This window comes from Trichosurus vulpecula, chromosome 6, assembly GCF_011100635.1.
Source record: "Trichosurus vulpecula isolate mTriVul1 chromosome 6, mTriVul1.pri, whole genome shotgun sequence".
NCBI lineage: Eukaryota > Metazoa > Chordata > Mammalia > Diprotodontia > Phalangeridae > Trichosurus > Trichosurus vulpecula.
Genome location: NC_050578.1, coordinates 113280994 through 113296731, shown reverse-complemented (window position 1 = coordinate 113296731; position 15738 = coordinate 113280994). Strand labels below are relative to the sequence as shown.

Below are 15738 nucleotides of genomic sequence, written 5' to 3'. Positions count from 1 at the left end.
ACCTAATTAGCATATCTGGCATATAATCCACTATTTTTCCTATATAAGCTTTAGCATCATTCCTGTTAAGTTGCAAGTTCCTTAAGGAGTGTAATTACGTTCCCTAAGGAAAAGTGACTATTATTAAAATGTTGAAAAATCAAACTGATTTCAAATGTCCAAAGCATTATTCATCCAGAAGAGAAATCTGAGGAAATGAATTTTCATTTGTGAGGGGTTCTGAAAACCAGAAATAGAGACTATTCAAGCTTCTCTGAAAAGCAGGTTCTCTCCCTCCTTCCCTTCCTCCTTCCCTCCTTCCCTCCTTCTCTCCTCCCTCCTTCCCTCTTCCCTCCCTTCCTTCCTTCCTTCCTTCCTTCCTTCCTTCCTTCCTTCCTTGCTTCCCTCCTCCCTCCCTCCTTCCCTCCTTCCTTTCTTCCTTCCTTCCTTCTTTCCTTCTTTCCTCCCTCCTTCTCTCCCTCTTTTCTTTTTTCATTCATGTGTTTATTTATTTATTTTTGAGCTTCAGGTGTGGGTGGGTTTTCTTGTGCATAAACTACAGGATTACGGAATAAGGAATAAATTTCTAAGGGCAGATTAACATATTCTGGAATATGATTATAAAGGAGGTTATGGAATTTTACAACAACAATTTGTACCCTCAGCACCCAAGAGAGAGTATGTACAGTGAACAGATCTTGGAGTGAGGAAGACTTAGGTTCAAGTTTGTGCTACTGACACATATTAGCCATATGACTCACAGCAAGTCAGTTATCAGTACCTCAGGCATATACCAAACCTATAAATTGCAGAATTGTATGCTGATATGCATTAGTAGAAGTTTTCTTTACTGGGAATACTCAATTGATGAAGTCACATGTCCACTTTCCCTCCTCTAAAAACCATTACCACCACCACCACTGCTGTGGCCGCCAGCACTGCCACCACCGCCACCTCCACCACCACCACCAGCGCCACTGCCATCACCACTGCCAGCAACAAGCAGCAGCAACAAAACCCTAGGAACATCTGGTATGTTGTACAAACGTCTCCTAAATAGTAAGTGTTGGAGCTGGGATTTGTATGGTTGCTGGACTTGGAGCAAGGAGGATCTAGGTTTAAATCCCTCCTCAGACCCTTATTCGCTGTGTGACCTTGGGCAAAGTGCTATCTGTTGCTTAATTTCCTCACCCATAAAATGAGAGGGTTAGATTCCATTACCTTCAAGGTCCCTTCTAGCTGCGTATTTACGATTCTGTGTCTCCAAGTCCAATGATCCTTCTGTCACTTGAAACAAATTTCCTGGAAGCATAATCCCAGTTTACTTGTAATTCTACTGCATGGGAGGGTGGGAGGGGGAAATGGAATATTTTCATTCTAAGCTTATTTTTTTTTCAGATGAATTATTAGATCTTAGGCTAAGGCAAGTGTAACAGGCAAACAAAGCCCCAAATGCCATGCTTGCTGGTAGATGTTGCCCCTAATATCTGTAGGCTTAGCCAAAGCCCTCTTTTCCTCTATGAATAACCATTTATTTTAATCATATCTTGCCACCTTAACATATGATTTATCTTCTTATCAGAAGCACTTCCTTGTGAAATAATTCTTGTTTACTTTTGAGGAGATCAAGCAGGAGCAGGTGATGATGTTAGAGTCTGTTGATAAGAGGAAAATGGAGTGACAGTTCCTGCTGAAGATAAGTCAATAGTGTAGGAAGAAGCCTAATTAATGCTAAAAAAGAACAATTCAGGTCCAGCCCTCTAGAAAAAGGCTCTTTTCATACCTATCAGCTAAGTTATGTAAAGGTGATTTGCAAACCTTAAAATGTTATATAAATGCTAGCTATTATTATTATATCTTGGCTTATAGGGCATACTAACAGTATCCATTCATTCAGTACAAATGGAGGAATTACCTATTAACCAATACAACACACACGGCCATTTAATAATGAATGTAGTTAAAGCAGAGAGGGTCCTTTCATTAGTATATTTATACACAATAACTGCATTTAAATATGCTTCGTACATTGTCAAATATAGGAGGATAGAATCATAGATCTAGAGGTGGAAGGGAACTTAGAGTCCATCTAGTCCAACACCCTGATTTTATAGATGAGGAAACTGAGGCTCAAAGAAATTAAGTGATTTTCCCAAAGGTAATAAACGGCAGCACCTAGTTCAAATATTTGACTATTTCAGATAACCTTAGGTGTATGTAGAGTCTAAAGGCTCATTCGTATTTACAACAGTAAATGACCTAAAGTAAGATACTGCTTTAAGGATATAATTATATAATATTTTCTCCTTGGCCTGGGACCTCTGGATTTTGGTTATGACATTCCTGGGAATTTTTATTTTGGGATGACCTGGGAGGTGATTGAGGTCCTTTTAATTTCTACTTTGTCCTCTGCTTCCAAGGTGTCATAGTAGTTTTCTTTTATAATTTCTTAAAATATAATGTCTAGGTTCTTTTTTTTTATTTGATCATAGCTTTCAGGTAGTCCAATAATTCTGCAATTATCTCCCCTTAATCGATTTTCTAGGTCAGTTGTTTTTCTTTCTTTTTTTTTTGAATAATATTTTATTTTTTCCAATTACATGTAAAAACAATTTTTAACATTCACTTTTTAAAAGTTCCCAGTTCCACATTTTCTCCCTTTCTTTCATCCCTTCCTGAGATGGCAAGCAACTTGATATGGGCTCTACATGTTGTTTTTCCTATGACATATTTATTTCACATTGTCTTCTATTTTTTTTAGTCTTTTGACTTTTTTTTTTAAATTTTTTGATGTCTTATGGAGTCATTAGCTTCACTTGACTAATTTTAATTTTTAAGGAGTTATTTTTTTCAGTGAAGTTTTGTACCTCTTTTACCATATAGCCAATTCTGATTTTTAAGGAGTTATTTTCTTCAGTATTTTTGTGCCTCTTTTGACCAAGTTTTTAATTTTCTTCATAATTTCCTTGCATTGCTCTCATTTCTTTTCCCAATTTTTCATCTAGGACTCTTATTTGGTTAACATTATTTTTTGCTCTTTTTTAAAAAAATCTTTTTTTAATTCTTCTAGAAATTCTTGTTGATCTATGTTCCCATCCTTGCCCAGGTAGGACTTCAGCTTCCCCTTGACCACAACTGCTCTCCTCTGTCCTGGAACTGGGTAATGGGTAACAGAGATGCCCAATGGCACTTGATCTTGTGCCCAGTGCTGGCACAGAGGTCCCTTGGACTCTCTGATCAGGCGTGCAGTCTACTTACTGTCTCTGGGTTCTGGGTGCTCCCAGTCCTTCGGCTGCTGCCACCCCTTCCTCTAAAGCCCACAATCAGTGCCACTTCTTCTGCCATGCTCCTCCCAGCTCCCACCCCAGTGTCTAAAAAAAACTTTCTTCCTGTCTTTTTAAGCTGCCCTGGGCTGGAAAAATGACTCACTGTAACTTTTTTTCTGGCTTCTGTAACCAAAATTTGGTTGGCATGGTTTTTTAAGTTGCTGTGGAGGGGTAGGTTGAGAGAGCTTGGCAAAAAAGCTAGTCTCACTCTGCCATCTTGAATCTGCCTTCTCTAAGGTGCGAATCAGAGGTATTCTCAAGATTTGTATTGCCTTATTATCCTTTCTAACTATCATAACACAAATGAATATGAGAAGCTTTTACCAACTAATCCAATTATTTCTTTCACTAGGCAAGGGGAGAAAAAAAAAGCCTCCTGCAACTTCATGAACAGAGTACATTTTGTTGTCTGTTACTGCAATAATGAAGGCCATTAATCAAACATGAAAATGGAGTCAGCTACAGGTAATGACTTGCCAGTCATTTAGTGCTATGCCTCGTGCCAGGGCATTTCTAGCCCATATTTCTAGTGATAGGGATGGTGCTCTGACTCACCTCATTTGTTACCATTGGTTTCTGTAGTGTTTGTCATTTGAGGTTTGCAAAGCTAAGACTTTGAAGGCTATTTCATTTCCTTCTATGTGTATAAGTGTGTCAAATTTCTCCTGGTGGTAAAAAGGAGTCTTAGTTTAAATGACTAAGTTTCCCGCAGAGGTGGTGGACTAGGATCCAGAGAACATCAACTCAGTTATACTTTCTAAATTAGACCTTTTTATTCACTGCTTTCTGTCTCTCATAAAGGAAAAAAAAATCCCATCATCTCTGAAATCTGATTTAGGTCCTTACACAACCAGATTAAAGTCCATCATGTGCATGAGTGCCCAGATAGTGATTTCTCTGTTCTAGTCTGTAGACAGTTTGGAACCCTAGAGATATTCACAGGAGAAGCAAATCAGTGCGTGATAAGAAAATAAAATGCCTTTATTTATTACATATGCACCTTTACTCGTACAAGGGAAGGCATAAAGCTTAATTTGAGAAATCTAGGGGCATGAAGAAGGCAGCAAAGGAAGAAGGATTCAGTATAAAGCACAGATATGAATTGTAATACCTGGAAAGACAAGGGTACAACTGCATTCTAGCTACATGAGGGGCCAGGATAAATCTGTAGCTCAGCCAGGAGAAGGGTATCATTGCTGCTAGGTCTTGTGAAATGATGAAGAGTGAAGTGAGCAGAACCAAGAGGACATTGCAAAGAATAATGGCAATATTGTTTCAAGAATGACTTTGAGTCATTTTGACTATTATGAATGCACAAATTATAAATCAAGGACATATGAAGAGAGAAGCTATCTGTATTCAGAGAAAGAACTGATAAAGTACGTATAGAGTAATTTTACATATATTTACACACATGCACATGTGTGTAATACATGTACACATACATACATATATACATATGAACATACATATACATATTATATATACCTATTTGTATCTAATGGTAGCCATCTCTAGGGTGGAGGGGGAAGAGAAAAGAAATTTATATGATAACTTTGTTGTATATTTGGAGGGAATAGCAAGTTGTATGTGGTAGATTTGCAATTTCAAGGGCAATCAACTTTTTTTTTATTCTACTGTATTGTGGAAATGCTTATTTGGTTCCATGAATTGAAAACAAAATACATTTTTTAAAAAGAAAGATATCATTGGGCCAGTGAGATGATCAGCAGGAGGAAGAGGGGGAAAGATGCTCTGAGAGGCACCTTCCAGACTTGGCATTCAGGCTACTCCCAATTCTCCTCATTTCTTCTAATATAGTATGTGAATTCCTGGTTCCTATGCCACAAAACAAGACAGCTCAGAAGTTGGGGTCAGAGCCAGAGGTTCTATAGCAAGGGGCAAGGTACCTAGCAGATAGGTTTTATTGGTTCTCCCTTCTGATGAAAGACAAGGAACTGTCTGTCAGCATAGGACCCAAGAAGGTTCCAGATATAGAAGGTTAAAGAAAAGAGAAGGGGAGGAGTGTGCTGGAGCATAATGCCACTCACAAGAATAACTAAGTCCAGAGAAGCAGAGGAATGTTTTGGACTATTTCAGATATCCTGAGAAATAACCAATATTTGGTGCAGAATTTCATAGAAAATCTTTCTATCCCTTTCTATTCCTTTCTATCCCTCTCAGAACACTGATGCTCTTCATACCCTCAACTCTGATGGATTGGCAGCTGTCTTTGTGCCAGGCTTATATGGTTTACTTTCTAAATGTTGTCATTTTCATGAATGCAGGTTATGTAGAGAGGCAGTTGAGTGGTGTAGTGGGCAGATGGAGAACTAGATCTGGAGTTAGGAAAATCTGAGTTTGAGTCCTGCCTGGGACACTCATGAGCTGTGTGATCCTGGGCAAGTCATAGACTCTACTAGGCACCATTTCCTCATCTATAGTATTAATTGCACCAACCTCACAAGTTTTTCACAAGAATCAGATGACATAGCATTTTGAAAGCCCTTCACCACCTGGACCCTTTCTAATCTTTTACACTTTTCCTCCCTCCATATATTTTATGATCTAACAACATTGGCCTTAAGGTTTTTCCTTAAATATCAATCAGTAAACATTTATTAAACACCTCCTATGTTCCAGACACTGTGCTAAGTGCTGGGGTGACAAAAAAGGCAAAAGGCAGTCCCTGTCCTCAACGAGCTTACAATCTAATGGGAGATGGGAGCAATGTGCAAGTAAACAGAGCAAGCTACGTACAGCATAAGTTAACAAGACAAAACAGGAAAATTATAAATGCTAGAGAAGATGTGGGAAAATTGGAACACTAATGCATTGTTGGTGAAGTTGTGAACTGATCCAACCATTTTGGTAAGCAATTTGGAGCTATGCCCAAATGGCTATAAAAATGTACATACCCTTTGATCTAGCAAAACCAAAACCACTTCTAGGGCTATATCTCAAAGAGATCATAAAAATTGGAAAAGAACCCACATGTACAAAATATTTATAGCAAAGAATTGGAAATTGAGGGGATGCCCATTAATTGGGGAATGGCTGAACAAGTTGTGGTATATGAATGTAATGGAGTACTATTGTACTCTAAGAAATGATGAGCAGGAGGACTTCAGAAAAACCTGGAAAGACTTATAGGAACTGATGCTGAGTGGAGTGAGCAGAACCAGGAGAACATTGTACACAGTTACAGCCACGTTATGTGATGACTGCCTTTGATAGACGTAGCTATTCCCAGCAATGCAAGGTTCTAAGACAACTCCAAAAGGCTCATGATGGAAAATGCCATTCATATCCAGAGAAAGAAGTATGGACTCTGAATGCAGATGAAAGCATACTATTTGCTCTCTCTGTTTTGTTTTGTTTTGTTTCTTCTTTCTTGTTGTTTATCCCATTGGTTCTAATTTCACATTAATAATGTGAAAGTAGGTCTAATTTGAATGTATATGTAGAGCCTCTATCAGATTGCATGCCATCTTGGGGAAAGGGGAGGGCAGGGTGGTGGAGAAAATTTAAAACTCAAAAGCTTGTGGAACTGAATATTGAAAAATAAAAATAAATAAATTAATTTTTTTTTAAAAAAGAAAGTAATTAGCCAAGGGGGTGGGAAAGGCTGCCATGTCATTCCATCTTCCCGTTCTGTCTTTTCAATGGCAATCCTCCAAGCCTGGAATGTTCTCCCTCCTCATCTTCACCTTCTTGATTCCCTGAATTCCTTCAGGCCTCATCTCAAATCCCACCTGCTACAGGAGACCTTTTCCAATCTCCTCCCACTGCTAGATAATGCTCTGTAAAATGACATTGAACCAGAGCCACGATTCTTAACTTGGGGGTCCCCGAACTTATTTTATTACATTGATAACTGGATTTCAAAATAATTGGCTTCTACTGTATTACTATGTGCTGTATTTTAGTCATTTAAAAGCAGTTTTCTGAGACGAGGGCCACAGGCTTCACCAGACTGCCAAAGGAGTTTACAACAGAAAAAAAAGTGATTAAGAATCTCATGTTTCTTCTAGTCTTAAATCTATGATCTCATGATGCGAAGTCCTCTCCTCATTAATCATTTCTACAGCAGCCAGAACTATGACTGGAACAACTACCCCAGGCTAATGAAAAAAAAAAAAACTACCTACAGCTAGCTGGCTCGGTGAATAGAGCCCTCGGACAGGAGACAGGAAAACCTGAGTTCAAATCTGGATTTGATCACTTACAGGCGGTGTGACCTCGGGCAAGTCACTCAACCCCTGTTTGCCTCAACTTCCTCATCTGCAAAATGGGCAGATAATAAGAGTACTTACCTCCCACAGTTGTAAAGATCAACAGAGATATTTATAGAATGCTTAGCACTGTACCAGGCATATAACAGACGCTTCCATGCTTGTTTTTACCCCTCACTCCCTCTGCCCTCCCCACTCTGCAGTGCACTTCCTGACAGCCACTTTGAACCATTAACATCTTACTATAAATTAGGACTAGCCTAGCAGAGTCCTGCAGGGATGGAGTACAGGAAAGATGAGTCTGGACAGATCGAGCTTGATCAGAGGTGAAATGTTGGTTTGCAGTGTGGAATACATATTGGCAAATTCAGGCCCGGGCAGAAGTGCCACCTCAAGGGGCACTGTGTCCCAAGAAAAAAAGGAACTGAAAGGAGGAGTGGAGATGCAGAAGACCCTATCACAACTGTTGCGTAGAAATTTTCTAGAATCCGGAAAATGTTTTTACCTGTTTGGAGGCTGAAAGTGAAGGGAGATATAGGGAAGAATCTCAGCAGCCTGACACCCCACACCCCCCAGTCGAGTTGTAAGGACAATTGTACAGATAATGAAGTGTGAGAAACCCAAGCCTTATCACATTCCTGTGGGTATCTTTACATGAAGCACATTTTTCAATGTTCCTTTTTTTTAAAGCAAAGAATATCAACCGTGTGAGTTCTTCTTTTCGATGAACAAATACACTGGTGATAAAGTGACATATTTATTTTTTAGAAGAGGAAATTATGGAATATAATAGACGATATTATTCAGCCTTTTCTTTCCCAAACCACTTGCTTCTCCATGCACTTAGTGTAAGCACCAGCCACTAGGTCTTGGTCATTTTCAACAGGAGGCCAGACTTTCATGCCATGAAACTTGATGGAAAACTCATTGACAGAGCTGTGCATTTGTATGAATCTTGTAAGCCAGGCAGGTCCCTAGCCCAAAGCATCCCAAATGTCCCAAGGTAAAAGTATCAGAGGAACACCCAGAATATTGTCCCTTTCCCTAGAGACCACTTAGGTCAACTCAAGCTCAGCTTCTAAAGTTATCATCTCTTGGATTGCATGCACCACAGAAAGAGAACATCCTTCTGTGCTACTGGATGAAAGCTACCCTTGGGAGAACTAAAAATAGATTGAGGAATGAAGGAAGAAAGGAGGGAGGGGAGAAAAGAAGAAAAGAAAGAAGGAAGGAAGGAAACAAGCATTTATTAGGCACCAATTATATGCCAGGCATTAGGCTAAGCATTTTATAAATATTATCTCCTGTAAGCCTCACAACAACCATGGAAGGTGATATTAGCTCTATTTTACAGTTGAGGCAACTGAGGAATACAGAGATTATTATAGGTTGTATTTGTCTTTCATTTTCAAAATGGACCATGGCATCAGGGAAATGATGACTTGCAGTTGACTTTGATTTGAATGAGGGAGTGCTGTGCAAGGTCACCAGCCTCACTTTCTCTTCCAGAGCCATCCAGGTCCAGTGACCAGATATTCATCAGGATGACCGGAGGTGACCCAGGATGCAATGGGAGACCCTGGCCCTTTTAGGCTAAGGCCTTTTCATGTACTCACTTAGAGTGACTCACAGAGATTATTAAGTAACTTGCCCAAAATCACACAGCTAGTAAGTGTTTGAGTTAAGATTTGAAGTTGTGCTCCAGACTCCAGGCCCGGTGTTCTCTCCACTGAGGCACCTTGTTCCCTGAGGCTACTAATTTTTTGTTTCTTTTCTGTGACCATATACAGTTTAACTGACTGAGTTTTTAGAGTCATCTAACCTGGATGAACCTTATAAAGGAGCAATAGAGTAGAAAGAGATTGCACCAGACCCAAAAGAGACCTGGGTTAACATCTGGCCTCAGATACATAGTTGTGTGATGCAGGTCAAACAACAGAATCTCTGAACCCAGATCTTCTCACTTACACAATTTTGGCTAGTTGACATCTGAGATTCTTTTCAGCTCTAAATCTGTGACCTAGTTCTCAGAATTCTTGACTTTCCTTCAAAGTTCAGCTTAACTACCACCATATATAATAAGTTTTTTCTGATTCTTATAGCCACCAGTGCCTTTTTCTACCTCCAAGTTACTGTGCATTTTGGGGGGTATATATCTTTTTTTTTGGTATGTATCTTATCATATAAATATACCTAAGTATGGACATGTTGTCCTTCCCAATAGAATAGACTGTTTTTGAAGTTATAGCTTGCTCCATTTTTGTCTTTGCAGACTTGCTGCCTAGCAAAGAGCCTGGCATGTGGTAGGTGCTAAATAAACGCTCATTAATTGATTGATCGATAGATCTTATAATGGTGTTTCCACTTATTTCATAGAATCAGAGAATGTCAGAGAGCTGGGTGGGGGCTTAGTTAGAGATGAGCAAACCCAAACTCTTTATTTTGTAGATAAGGAAACTGAAATCTAGGGAAATGGAGTGATTTGCCCAAGGTCAGAGTATCCAAGTGGCAGAATTGCATCTTGAGTATAGATCTTCTGATTCTAAATCCTGTACTTTTTTTCAGGGTTAGTTATCATTTTTTCCCAGTCTCTTAATGGAAAAGCACATATGAAAATCAAAGTAATTTCTTAGGAGTATTTGTGAAGATCATGGGGTCATAAACTTAGACCCAGATGGAATTTTTGAGCTCATCTAATCCAATCTCCTTATTTTATACATGAGGAAACATCTTGTGAAATCCAGAAAACCCTGAGTCACTTTTGAAAAGTGTAAGACTTCTAAATACCCAAAGAAGGAAATGAAAGTTAAGTTATGTCCTGTCAACATTTAAAATGTGCTAATAGAGGAGAAATTGATCCTAGAGCTCTGAAGAGAGATACAGCCTTGAAAATAAATATGGAAAACCAAACAATCAGCCAAAGAAAGAAGTTATTTATTTATCTTTAAAGCTGTTCAATAGTAACTTAGGGAGTGGATTAAGAAATGGTAGAACTTAGCCCGAGTGAAAACTAATGTTGCTCTTTTCCTTCCATTCCAAAAACCAAATGATATATTTGGGAGGTTTGTTTGGGGAAATGGTTAAGTAACAGAAGAATGAAGAAATTCAAAGTGATTTCGAAAGAGGTAGCCAGAATATAAGACTTGCTATTAGGAGATGTGTATTCTAATCCTTTCTCTGACATAGGCAGTGTGACCCTGGGCAGGGCACTTAAAAGTCTCACAGCCTTCATTTCCTCAATCATAAGGCACAAATCACATACAGTACAGATTTAGATCTGGAAGATTTCTGAGAGACCAGCTAGTCTGATCTCCTTGATTTACTGATGAAGAAATGGGTCCTGTGACATAGTCAAGGTTACATGGATAGCCATTGGAGGAGTTGGGATATGAATCCACGTTGACTGCCTCCAGATCCAATGCTCTCCCCATTGTGTAGGGAACTTGTGGCCTTGAGGCCACATGTGGCCCTCTAGGTCCTCAAGTGTAGTTTTCTGACTGAATCCAAACTTCACAGAACAAATCCCCTTAGCAAAAAGATTTGCTCTGTAAAACTTGGACTCACTCATAAGGTCAAACTCAAGGACCTAGAGGGCCACATGTGGCCTCAAGGCTGCAGGTTCCCCACCCCTGTGCTAGGGTAATAACATATACATTAACTAACTCATAGAGTTGTTGCTAGGAAAGTATCACAAAGATGTGAGTTACTATTCTTATGATGATAGTAATAATTCAATTTGATTTATTAAACTTTTATAGACATCTACCAGATGCCATGTATACATAGCTAGACTCTAGGAATACAAACATGAAAATAAAACAGTTCCTGCTCTCAATGAGCTTACGGTCTACTGGGAGTGGGGAAGGCAACAGGTACATAGATGGGTACATACAAGTCAGATATTCAGAAAATTCTTTTTTGGACCCAACCTATGATTTCACTGGTACTATTTCATTTACAGTGAGGTAACTCAATCTATAAATGCAAATCACTACCTTTTTTTTTCCAACTTATAGTTTTAGGGAGTTGCCTGGGACCCTTAAATGGTTAAGGAATGTCCAGGATTACATGATATAATATAAAACACATATAGAGTAAATGTAAAGTAGTTTTGGGTTAGGGAGAAAGCACCAACAGAGAAATCAGAAAAGGGGTACCGTGAGAGGTGATAACTCAGTTGTCCTTTGAGGCATGAGCTTATGGCCCAGAGAGAACCCCACCCCATAAGAAACTAGGATCATACAAACTGGGTCCAGACCTATGAACTGACCTCTAAAGTATCATTTTCTCTTTTGGGTTCATTGACTAACAGAGGTAAAGTTTTCAAAGTCCTTTTGAAGCAACAAGCTGATGGAAATATACGTAAGAAAATAGAAATCGTTTCTTCTGAGTATTTTGCAATTAGATTTAGAGCTGGAAGGAACCTAGGAGAGCAGCGACTCAACTTCTTATTTAATAAATGAGAAAATGGCTTTGGACATCCAGAAAATATTGAACCATTTTTCTTTTTAAAAACAATTTCCTCTTACAAAGCCAGAGGGAATATGGGCTCTATTTCCCACAAGAGGCTGCTGAGCCAAGTTCTATGGTTTCCAGCAGCTGGTGGTGATGGGCTGGAATGGAGCCACCCACATATCCATGTATCCCTGGGACACCCACCCATTGCTGAGACAGCTGACCAGGGGTCAAGGTGAAGTTTGCACTTGCAGAATAGAGTTATTTCTCCATGAGAAATTAATTGGCTTATACAGACACCTAATGCCAGAGCCTTGGGCAAAAACAAAGCAAAACAGATTTATATTCTGAGACAAGCTAGCAAACACTGTTGAGATAAAATGGATCCCCATAAAGTAGATACTACAGGTGTCATCTCCATGTCACCTATGAGAAAACTCAAGCACTGTGTAGATAAGTGATTTGCTTATGTTTACAGAGCTGAAAAGTGTCAAGATTTAAGCCCAGGTCTAGCATGCTGTCCACCATGACATATTGTTATTCTAAATGAACTCAGTCATTGGAAAGGGGAAGGAGAAGGGGGAGGGAGGAGAGAGAGAGAGAGAGAGAGAGATAAAGAGATAAAGAGAGAGAGAGAGAGAGAGAGAGGGGCGGGAAACAGGGGGTGCAGAGTGGGGGGAGAGAGAAAGAGGAAGAGGAAAGGAATCTGTTATTTACTATTATTAACTATCTGTTATTTACTACTATTTACTATTGATTTACTACTTGTATTACCAAGTTATTTAGCCTCAAGAAAGCTTGGTTTCTTCATCTGAAAAATGAGGGGGTTGGATCAGATGATTTCTAAGGTCCCTTCCATCCATGGTTCTATTTCCCTACAACATGTTCCCCTTCGATTGGTCCTCTCCAGCTCTTCCAACTCTCTTCCCAAGATTCACTCTGCTTTTCCCTTTGCTCTGGATGTATTTTGTCCTTCTCTCCAGTAATCTTAATTATCTTTATCCTGTCACCAAGGGCTTCATTAGGGAAGCTGACATAGAGGAGATAAAAGAACAAGATCTCAGGGTAATTAGGACCTCATCCATGAAAGACAAATGCCAAGGGAAGGCCACTGGATGAAAAAGGTCTTTTACTCCGTGGAAAAATTAGAAGCTATCATAAGGCATTTAAAAGAGGGAGAGGGAGGATTTTAATTGTGCCTTTAATACAGAACATTTGAAAAATCTATTTCTACTTCAACTGATTTAAAGTTTTGTTTTTCCTGGACAGGAAACTGCCCAGGAAACAAGACTGTGAATGATCCAGCTTCTGATTCTATAGGCAATGGCCGCTTTTAGCAGTTTTCCTGCCATAGACTCGGATGAAGATGTGGCATAAATGGGCAAGAGTCTATAGACTCTTGCCAGGAAAATGTGGATTTTAGAAGTGCCCCACACCCTTCCTTTCCAATACATTTTGAGAGCTATGGAATTAAATGCTAATGTGGTGCATACTGAAAGGCAGCTACTGTTCAGTATGAAGACTGAGCAAATGGATGCCAAGAAATAAGGGCAAAAAATAAAGAATTTCTTTCTAAGAGGTGATAAGTGCCTAGAAATTAAGCTGTCTTGTCTGATAAGCCTATAACCTGAATTCTAAAATTCTGACTTTCCATATCCAGGAGGAAAATAGGTGTACTTGATATCTCTAGCAATATTTTATCAATTGTCTCCTTTATGTTTTAGAAGTCATATATCAATATTAGTAACTATAATAGAGAGATTCAATGTGGTTTAGTGGTTAGAGGTCTGGACTTGGAGTCAAGAAGATCTGTCCAGTTGTAAGTACTGCTTCTGACATGTTAGAAGCTGTGTGATCATGGATAAATCACTTACCCTCTCAGTGCCTCTGGCAGCTCTAGAAGAGTATAAGTTACAGATGAGTTGTTTATCAAGACTGGTGGAGGGAGTATCTATATTGACAGTTCTTTGAACCAATGGAATCTGTACAATAATAATAGCAACATTACAACAGTGGATGCAAAAATGTCCAATCTGCAAGAAAAAACCACTGTGGCAGAGCTCTGAGCCAATAACCATTTATTAAAGGGACCTGGCCCCATTCAATGAGTAGGACCTCTTATCTTCCTCACAATTTGAGATGCATCTGAGGTCTTAGTTGTATAGAGCTTGATACCCAGATGATACAGAATAAAATACAGGATTTCATTGCTTAACAGACCTATACCTTGACTCTCCACAAGAACCTGGGATTTTGGACCCAGCTCATTGCCATCTATAGTGCCTACTCAAGATGTACTACTCACTGATGCTTTAGCTCAGCTGACTGCCTGCTGTACAAGTCAGGACAACAGCAATGCTTCATTTTGTTTTTCTTGGGTGAATTATTTTAAGTGAGAATGAATTTCAGTGAGGAATCCCTAAAGTTTTCTGGGACTTGATGCAACAACACAACATCCTCCATGCTGCTGGTGAACACTTTTGGTGAGCTTATGGCTCAGCAGATATTGATAATCAGAGAATCATTTATAACTATAAACCACAGTGACAAAAATATCTTAAAACTGGTGGATTGATGTGTGTACGAAGATCTTAGTTTATTTGTGTAGGGATTTCAAACCCCTAGCCTTAGAAGCATTAAGCTGCTTGCAATACTCCTCCCCCCACCCAACCCTATTACACTTGGACATATATTTTTTAGCTTTCTCATCTTTGTTCAGGAGAGTGTGTAATTGGATTAATGAGTCTTTGTGAAGAGTAGCACAGATTAGATAGAAGTGGTGTAAATGGGTGAGTGCACTCACTTCCATGAATATATACTATTCATAGGAGCATCAGAGCCATCTAGGGATCCACATAATGTCATCTGGTTGGTACGACACCCTGCTAGTATTCTGTGATGTGTCATCTTTGTCGGATGGCACTTTGCTGGTCGTTGGTCAATGTCAGGGCTTCTCAACAGAATTTCAAGCACTGAGTCTAATCATACATACCTACCCTACATATACCATGATTTTTTAAACCACAAGATTATTTTGATTTTTCATGCAAATTAAAGGGATGAACAAAAGGTACAAAACAAAAGTCCTTGGTGAAGACTGCCTGCCACTTGATCCTTTGTCTCAGAATTCTACTTCTATTTTATACACACACACACACACACACACACACACACACACACACCACATACGCATATGTATATATATGCACATATACATGTATATATATACACACACCCACGCATATATATGTACACATACATGCACAGTCAACCACAAGCCTCCTAGGCTCTGAGTTGAACTGCAGATTTATCCACAAATCCTTGTAATTCATTGAAGTCAAATTGCTTTCAAAAGTCACTTTTGTTTCTTGCCTGTAGTAGGCACAGAGGCTTTGTCTTTGATATTGTTGCTTAGACTTGGGTGTCTTTTTGCCACTCATTCATCCAGTTTATGAGGCTCTGCAAAGCCCTCATTGGCTATGGCTCTAACTGTAAACATAAATTCTTCTCAGGGTAGATGTTGATTCTTGGTCAAGCCTTCTAATAAAATTAAACATTTCAGTTGGGTTCCCTCGGTCATTATTTATAGGACATTTGGCGCTATCGACTCCATAAATCACTGCCCACAGACCTACTTTATCAACATTAGTAGCTGCCGTCCGTAAACATAGCTCATGACTCTGGGCTTACAAGAAAGGAAAGGATGCCATTTGCAAGAATGATACAGGCAATAAAGGGAACAT

General features: G+C 39.3%; 1 pseudogene; it reads left to right on the top strand.

The window, feature by feature from the left end:
* Positions 1 to 856: 856 nt before the first annotated feature.
* LOC118854715 overlaps positions 857 to 15738 on the top strand; it is a 58493-nt pseudogene continuing 43611 nt past the window's right edge.